Raw genomic sequence first — 8994 nt, forward strand, 5'->3', positions numbered from 1 at the left:
ATGGGTTAGAGTGGCTTATTCTGGACTCCAGCGAATGCAAGGCCAAGGCGGAATACTGCTCCAATTCGATCGCTTGAATCAGCTCCAATGACGCAATCTCATGGAAGTGGCAATGCCTGTAGAAGCCAAGAGGAGTATTGAAATATTAAAAGAAGTTACAGCCACGAAAACGGCATTAAAGCAAGAGAAGCCCATATAAAAAGTTTCAACAGATATAAGCAATGTGGGCTTACACTATCGCAGTCATTCTGATACGGCAGTTGACAATGCGAACCCCTTAGTGTGTTCCTGCAACGACAAGGCAGAAAATGCATTAGCAGATTTTTTTAATTCGTGCGAGACCAAAATCAACTTCGCAGGACAAAATCTTATGCTTCAATAACAAAGGTACGAACATCGAGTATGGTTTTGAAAGGTCCATACCTCGAAGTACAGGTCCGAAGGGAGAAGAAAAGGGATACCAACCTTGCTGCAACACAATCGCTCTCATCGTTCATGTTCTTGAAGGGGCTGTCAACGGTTCAGGTCCACCCGACTGGCCCGAATAGACCCAACCATTTATAAAGGATGCGGCTCCATGATTATGTTGAAATAAATAATTGGGTCGGTTCCGGTTCTCGCCCCTCCCGAATCGATTCATGCCCAAAACCGATTATTTTGTTAGCCATATATATTATTTCCTTCGTTTTCTTATAGTTTTCTCTTATCATAGGTTTAAAGTGTCGAATCTGATAGATAGATAAATAAAGGTGTTTAACGTTTTAACATATAAGTAACTTAGTATTTATCTATCAATTTTATTAACGATATATAACTAAAGTTTAAATTTTAGTTTGCGTTTTAAATAAGAAAAGTGTTTTTTTTTAGCTTAAATGGTTCGGTTTTAAACCTATGTCATTGTTTCAACCTAAATTTTATGTTAAAATGATCGGTTTTGGGTCTAAGATTTTGTCCCTATTAATGATCTGTTCGGGAGTGCTTCTACCTAGACCGGACTCGGATCCCACCCGTTGACAGCCCTATCTTGAATGGCGGCCAATTTCCGCTCGAGCCACCACTCAAGGCTTGATGAGAAATAGTCAGTCACATATCCAATGAGAATAAAAGAAAATGGAAGTACTTTAAGCAAGGGATGTGTCCTATATACTTACATTATTAATCGAAACCGGAAACAATAGTATGGCGCAATAGTCGGAATGCCCTCCGCAAAAGTAGCAACGCCTCGAGAAATCCAAAACTACACATATAACCAGACCAAATTAGTAAGCATAATCCCAAAAGAGGACACAGAATGAAGTGGAGAGTTGAGAAACTTACACCGAAGATTGGACCAGCTTCCTTATAGTAAAGCCGTGAGAGCGTGCACAGCTTGCTTGCAAATCGAGCATTCCTCTTGCCTGCCCATAGGAACCAAGGATATTATGACCACCTCCACAACCGGAAAACTTATATCCCAAAAGTGGTAAAATCTAGGAATGCAGACATTCTACAACAAACACATACCCGTGCCGCTTCCGAATCCGTATCAGTTCCGAGTCTCCTTTCTGCGCCCACATCATTCACCTGTCGAGAATTTCTATTCAGAAACAGGTGGAGAAGAAAAAAGTCTAAGAGAGAATAAAAAAGAAATGGGTTAAAGTGGCTCATTCTGGACTCCAGCGTATGCGAGGCTTTGGCTGATCACTGCTACAATTCGAACGCTTGAATCAGCTCCGCGGATGAAATCTCCTGAAAGTGGAAATGCGTGAAGGTTTCAGCCATGAGGATTGTTAACAAATGAAGAGAAGTTAAAAGCACAACTACGACAATTGAGCAATTAGCAATCCACACACCAACAACAACATGAAATCATTTAACCTACGGAATTAAAATAAAACGGAACTGAATTAAGCACGGGATGCTTCCTATACTTTCATTGATATCGAAAACCGGGAACTATGGTAATGCGCAGGAGCCGTAAAGGCGATCGCCAAAACTAGAAAAGCCTCGGAAAATCTAAATCTATGCATATAACCAAAGAAAAATAGTAACCCATACGCCTAGACGAGAACACCGAATGAAGTTGAGAACTGAGAAGCTTACACCAAAGAGTTGATCGGCTTCCTTATAGTATTGCCGCGAGAGGTTGCGCATCTTGCCCGCAAATCGAGCATTCTTCGTGCCTGCACCCATAAGAACCAAGGATATTATGGTCCCCTCCACAACTGGCAAACCACATATTCCAAAAATGCTAAAATTCAGGGATGTAGACATTCTACAACAAACACATACCCGTGCCGCTTCCGAATCCGTATGACTTCCGAGCCTTCTTTCCACGCCCACGCCATTCACCTGCCAAGAATATCTAATTAGAAATAGGTGGAGAAGAAAAAGTTTAAGAGTGTATACAGAAGAAGTGGGTTAGAGTGGCTCATTCTGGACTCCAGCGTATGCGAGGCCATGGCTGTTCACTGCTACAATTCGAACGCTTGAATCGGCTCCGCGGATGCAATCTCCTGAAAGTGGCAAAGCATGAAGGTGTCGGAGATGAGGATTATTAATAAATTCAGAAAATTACAAGCAGAACAATGGCAATAGAGTAATTAATAATCCACACACCTACAAGAAACATCCATTCAGTTATCCTACGGAATTAAAAGAAAAGGGAACTGAATTAAGCACGGGATGTTTCCTATACTTACATTGGTATCGAAAACCGGGAACAATGGTAAGGCACAGGAGTCAGTAAGCCGATCGCCAAAAGTAGCAACGCCTCGAGAAATCATAAACTACGCATATAACCAAAGCAATTTAGTAACCCTTGCATCCAAACGAGAACACCAAATGAACCTTAGAATTAAGAAGCTTACACCGAAGAGTTGATCGGCTTCCTTACATTTCTTCCGCGAGAGGTTGTGTACCTTGGCCGCAACTCGAGCATTCTTCGTGCCTGCACCCATAAGACCCAAGGATATTATAGCCACTGCCACGACCGACAAACCTTGTCCTCCAAAAATGATATAATTTAGGTATGCAGACATTGTACAAAAAACGCATACCTGTGCAGTTTCCGCATCTGTATAGCTTCTAAGTCTCCTTTGCGCTCACGCCCTTCACCTGTAAAGAATATCTAATTAGAAACTGGTGGACGAGAAATATCTTAGAAGTGAATATAGAAGAAATGGGTTAGAGTGGCTTATTCTGGACTCCAGCGAATGCAAGGCCAAGGCGGAATACTGCTCCAATTCGATCGCTTGAATCAGCTCCAATGACGCAATCTCATGGAAGTGGCAATGCCTGTAGAAGCCAAGAGGAGTATTGAAATATTAAAAGAAGTTACAGCCACGAAAACGGCATTAAAGCAAGAGAAGCCCATATAAAAAGTTTCAACAGATATAAGCAATGTGGGCTTACACTATCGCAGTCATTCTGATACGGCAGTTGACAATGCGAACCCCTTAGTGTGTTCCTGCAACGACAAGGCAGAAAATGCATTAGCAGATTTTTTTAATTCGTGCGAGACCAAAATCAACTTCGCAGGACAAAATCTTATGCTTCAATAACAAAGGTACGAACATCGAGTATGGTTTTGAAAGGTCCATACCTCGAAGTACAGGTCCGAAGGGAGAAGAAAAGGGATACCAACCTTGCTGCAACACAATCGCTCTCATCGTTCATGTTCTTGAAGGGGCTGTCAACGGTTCAGGTCCACCCGACTGGCCCGAATAGACCCAACCATTTATAAAGGATGCGGCTCCATGATTATGTTGAAATAAATAATTGGGTCGGTTCCGGTTCTCGCCCCTCCCGAATCGATTCATGCCCAAAACCGATTATTTTGTTAGCCATATATATTATTTCCTTCGTTTTCTTATAGTTTTCTCTTATCATAGGTTTAAAGTGTCGAATCTGATAGATAGATAAATAAAGGTGTTTAACGTTTTAACATATAAGTAACTTAGTATTTATCTATCAATTTTATTAACGATATATAACTAAAGTTTAAATTTTAGTTTGCGTTTTAAATAAGAAAAGTGTTTTTTTTTAGCTTAAATGGTTCGGTTTTAAACCTATGTCATTGTTTCAACCTAAATTTTATGTTAAAATGATCGGTTTTGGGTCTAAGATTTTGTCCCTATTAATGATCTGTTCGGGAGTGCTTCTACCTAGACCGGACTCGGATCCCACCCGTTGACAGCCCTATCTTGAATGGCGGCCAATTTCCGCTCGAGCCACCACTCAAGGCTTGATGAGAAATAGTCAGTCACATATCCAATGAGAATAAAAGAAAATGGAAGTACTTTAAGCAAGGGATGTGTCCTATATACTTACATTATTAATCGAAACCGGAAACAATAGTATGGCGCAATAGTCGGAATGCCCTCCGCAAAAGTAGCAACGCCTCGAGAAATCCAAAACTACACATATAACCAGACCAAATTAGTAAGCATAATCCCAAAAGAGGACACAGAATGAAGTGGAGAGTTGAGAAACTTACACCGAAGATTGGACCAGCTTCCTTATAGTAAAGCCGTGAGAGCGTGCACAGCTTGCTTGCAAATCGAGCATTCCTCTTGCCTGCCCATAGGAACCAAGGATATTATGACCACCTCCACAACCGGAAAACTTATATCCCAAAAGTGGTAAAATCTAGGAATGCAGACATTCTACAACAAACACATACCCGTGCCGCTTCCGAATCCGTATCAGTTCCGAGTCTCCTTTCTGCGCCCACATCATTCACCTGTCGAGAATTTCTATTCAGAAACAGGTGGAGAAGAAAAAAGTCTAAGAGAGAATAAAAAAGAAATGGGTTAAAGTGGCTCATTCTGGACTCCAGCGTATGCGAGGCTTTGGCTGATCACTGCTACAATTCGAACGCTTGAATCAGCTCCGCGGATGAAATCTCCTGAAAGTGGAAATGCGTGAAGGTTTCAGCCATGAGGATTGTTAACAAATGAAGAGAAGTTAAAAGCACAACTACGACAATTGAGCAATTAGCAATCCACACACCAACAACAACATGAAATCATTTAACCTACGGAATTAAAATAAAACGGAACTGAATTAAGCACGGGATGCTTCCTATACTTTCATTGATATCGAAAACCGGGAACTATGGTAATGCGCAGGAGCCGTAAAGGCGATCGCCAAAACTAGAAAAGCCTCGGAAAATCTAAATCTATGCATATAACCAAAGAAAAATAGTAACCCATACGCCTAGACGAGAACACCGAATGAAGTTGAGAACTGAGAAGCTTACACCAAAGAGTTGATCGGCTTCCTTATAGTATTGCCGCGAGAGGTTGCGCATCTTGCCCGCAAATCGAGCATTCTTCGTGCCTGCACCCATAAGAACCAAGGATATTATGGTCCCCTCCACAACTGGCAAACCACATATTCCAAAAATGCTAAAATTCAGGGATGTAGACATTCTACAACAAACACATACCCGTGCCGCTTCCGAATCCGTATGACTTCCGAGCCTTCTTTCCACGCCCACGCCATTCACCTGCCAAGAATATCTAATTAGAAATAGGTGGAGAAGAAAAAGTTTAAGAGTGTATACAGAAGAAGTGGGTTAGAGTGGCTCATTCTGGACTCCAGCGTATGCGAGGCCATGGCTGTTCACTGCTACAATTCGAACGCTTGAATCGGCTCCGCGGATGCAATCTCCTGAAAGTGGCAAAGCATGAAGGTGTCGGAGATGAGGATTATTAATAAATTCAGAAAATTACAAGCAGAACAATGGCAATAGAGTAATTAATAATCCACACACCTACAAGAAACATCCATTCAGTTATCCTACGGAATTAAAAGAAAAGGGAACTGAATTAAGCACGGGATGTTTCCTATACTTACATTGGTATCGAAAACCGGGAACAATGGTAAGGCACAGGAGTCAGTAAGCCGATCGCCAAAAGTAGCAACGCCTCGAGAAATCATAAACTACGCATATAACCAAAGCAATTTAGTAACCCTTGCATCCAAACGAGAACACCAAATGAACCTTAGAATTAAGAAGCTTACACCGAAGAGTTGATCGGCTTCCTTACATTTCTTCCGCGAGAGGTTGTGTACCTTGGCCGCAACTCGAGCATTCTTCGTGCCTGCACCCATAAGACCCAAGGATATTATAGCCACTGCCACGACCGACAAACCTTGTCCTCCAAAAATGATATAATTTAGGTATGCAGACATTGTACAAAAAACGCATACCTGTGCAGTTTCCGCATCTGTATAGCTTCTAAGTCTCCTTTGCGCTCACGCCCTTCACCTGTAAAGAATATCTAATTAGAAACTGGTGGACGAGAAATATCTTAGAAGTGAATATAGAAGAAATGGGTTAGAGTGGCTTATTCTGGACTCCAGCGAATGCAAGGCCAAGGCGGAATACTGCTCCAATTCGATCGCTTGAATCAGCTCCAATGACGCAATCTCATGGAAGTGGCAATGCCTGTAGAAGCCAAGAGGAGTATTGAAATATTAAAAGAAGTTACAGCCACGAAAACGGCATTAAAGCAAGAGAAGCCCATATAAAAAGTTTCAACAGATATAAGCAATGTGGGCTTACACTATCGCAGTCATTCTGATACGGCAGTTGACAATGCGAACCCCTTAGTGTGTTCCTGCAACGACAAGGCAGAAAATGCATTAGCAGATTTTTTTAATTCGTGCGAGACCAAAATCAACTTCGCAGGACAAAATCTTATGCTTCAATAACAAAGGTACGAACATCGAGTATGGTTTTGAAAGGTCCATACCTCGAAGTACAGGTCCGAAGGGAGAAGAAAAGGGATACCAACCTTGCTGCAACACAATCGCTCTCATCGTTCATGTTCTTGAAGGGGCTGTCAACGGTTCAGGTCCACCCGACTGGCCCGAATAGACCCAACCATTTATAAAGGATGCGGCTCCATGATTATGTTGAAATAAATAATTGGGTCGGTTCCGGTTCTCGCCCCTCCCGAATCGATTCATGCCCAAAACCGATTATTTTGTTAGCCATATATATTATTTCCTTCGTTTTCTTATAGTTTTCTCTTATCATAGGTTTAAAGTGTCGAATCTGATAGATAGATAAATAAAGGTGTTTAACGTTTTAACATATAAGTAACTTAGTATTTATCTATCAATTTTATTAACGATATATAACTAAAGTTTAAATTTTAGTTTGCGTTTTAAATAAGAAAAGTGTTTTTTTTTAGCTTAAATGGTTCGGTTTTAAACCTATGTCATTGTTTCAACCTAAATTTTATGTTAAAATGATCGGTTTTGGGTCTAAGATTTTGTCCCTATTAATGATCTGTTCGGGAGTGCTTCTACCTAGACCGGACTCGGATCCCACCCGTTGACAGCCCTATCTTGAATGGCGGCCAATTTCCGCTCGAGCCACCACTCAAGGCTTGATGAGAAATAGTCAGTCACATATCCAATGAGAATAAAAGAAAATGGAAGTACTTTAAGCAAGGGATGTGTCCTATATACTTACATTATTAATCGAAACCGGAAACAATAGTATGGCGCAATAGTCGGAATGCCCTCCGCAAAAGTAGCAACGCCTCGAGAAATCCAAAACTACACATATAACCAGACCAAATTAGTAAGCATAATCCCAAAAGAGGACACAGAATGAAGTGGAGAGTTGAGAAACTTACACCGAAGATTGGACCAGCTTCCTTATAGTAAAGCCGTGAGAGCGTGCACAGCTTGCTTGCAAATCGAGCATTCCTCTTGCCTGCCCATAGGAACCAAGGATATTATGACCACCTCCACAACCGGAAAACTTATATCCCAAAAGTGGTAAAATCTAGGAATGCAGACATTCTACAACAAACACATACCCGTGCCGCTTCCGAATCCGTATCAGTTCCGAGTCTCCTTTCTGCGCCCACATCATTCACCTGTCGAGAATTTCTATTCAGAAACAGGTGGAGAAGAAAAAAGTCTAAGAGAGAATAAAAAAGAAATGGGTTAAAGTGGCTCATTCTGGACTCCAGCGTATGCGAGGCTTTGGCTGATCACTGCTACAATTCGAACGCTTGAATCAGCTCCGCGGATGAAATCTCCTGAAAGTGGAAATGCGTGAAGGTTTCAGCCATGAGGATTGTTAACAAATGAAGAGAAGTTAAAAGCACAACTACGACAATTGAGCAATTAGCAATCCACACACCAACAACAACATGAAATCATTTAACCTACGGAATTAAAATAAAACGGAACTGAATTAAGCACGGGATGCTTCCTATACTTTCATTGATATCGAAAACCGGGAACTATGGTAATGCGCAGGAGCCGTAAAGGCGATCGCCAAAACTAGAAAAGCCTCGGAAAATCTAAATCTATGCATATAACCAAAGAAAAATAGTAACCCATACGCCTAGACGAGAACACCGAATGAAGTTGAGAACTGAGAAGCTTACACCAAAGAGTTGATCGGCTTCCTTATAGTATTGCCGCGAGAGGTTGCGCATCTTGCCCGCAAATCGAGCATTCTTCGTGCCTGCACCCATAAGAACCAAGGATATTATGGTCCCCTCCACAACTGGCAAACCACATATTCCAAAAATGCTAAAATTCAGGGATGTAGACATTCTACAACAAACACATACCCGTGCCGCTTCCGAATCCGTATGACTTCCGAGCCTTCTTTCCACGCCCACGCCATTCACCTGCCAAGAATATCTAATTAGAAATAGGTGGAGAAGAAAAAGTTTAAGAGTGTATACAGAAGAAGTGGGTTAGAGTGGCTCATTCTGGACTCCAGCGTATGCGAGGCCATGGCTGTTCACTGCTACAATTCGAACGCTTGAATCGGCTCCGCGGATGCAATCTCCTGAAAGTGGCAAAGCATGAAGGTGTCGGAGATGAGGATTATTAATAAATTCAGAAAATTACAAGCAGAACAATGGCAATAGAGTAATTAATAATCCACACACCTACAAGAAACATCCATTCAGTTATCCTACGGAATTAAAAGAAAAGGGAACTGAATTAAGCACGGGATGTTTCCTA

This window comes from Nelumbo nucifera, chromosome 7 (genome assembly GCF_055504915.1).
Source record: "Nelumbo nucifera cultivar China Antique chromosome 7, China Antique-T2T, whole genome shotgun sequence".
Classification (NCBI taxonomy): domain Eukaryota; kingdom Viridiplantae; phylum Streptophyta; class Magnoliopsida; order Proteales; family Nelumbonaceae; genus Nelumbo; species Nelumbo nucifera.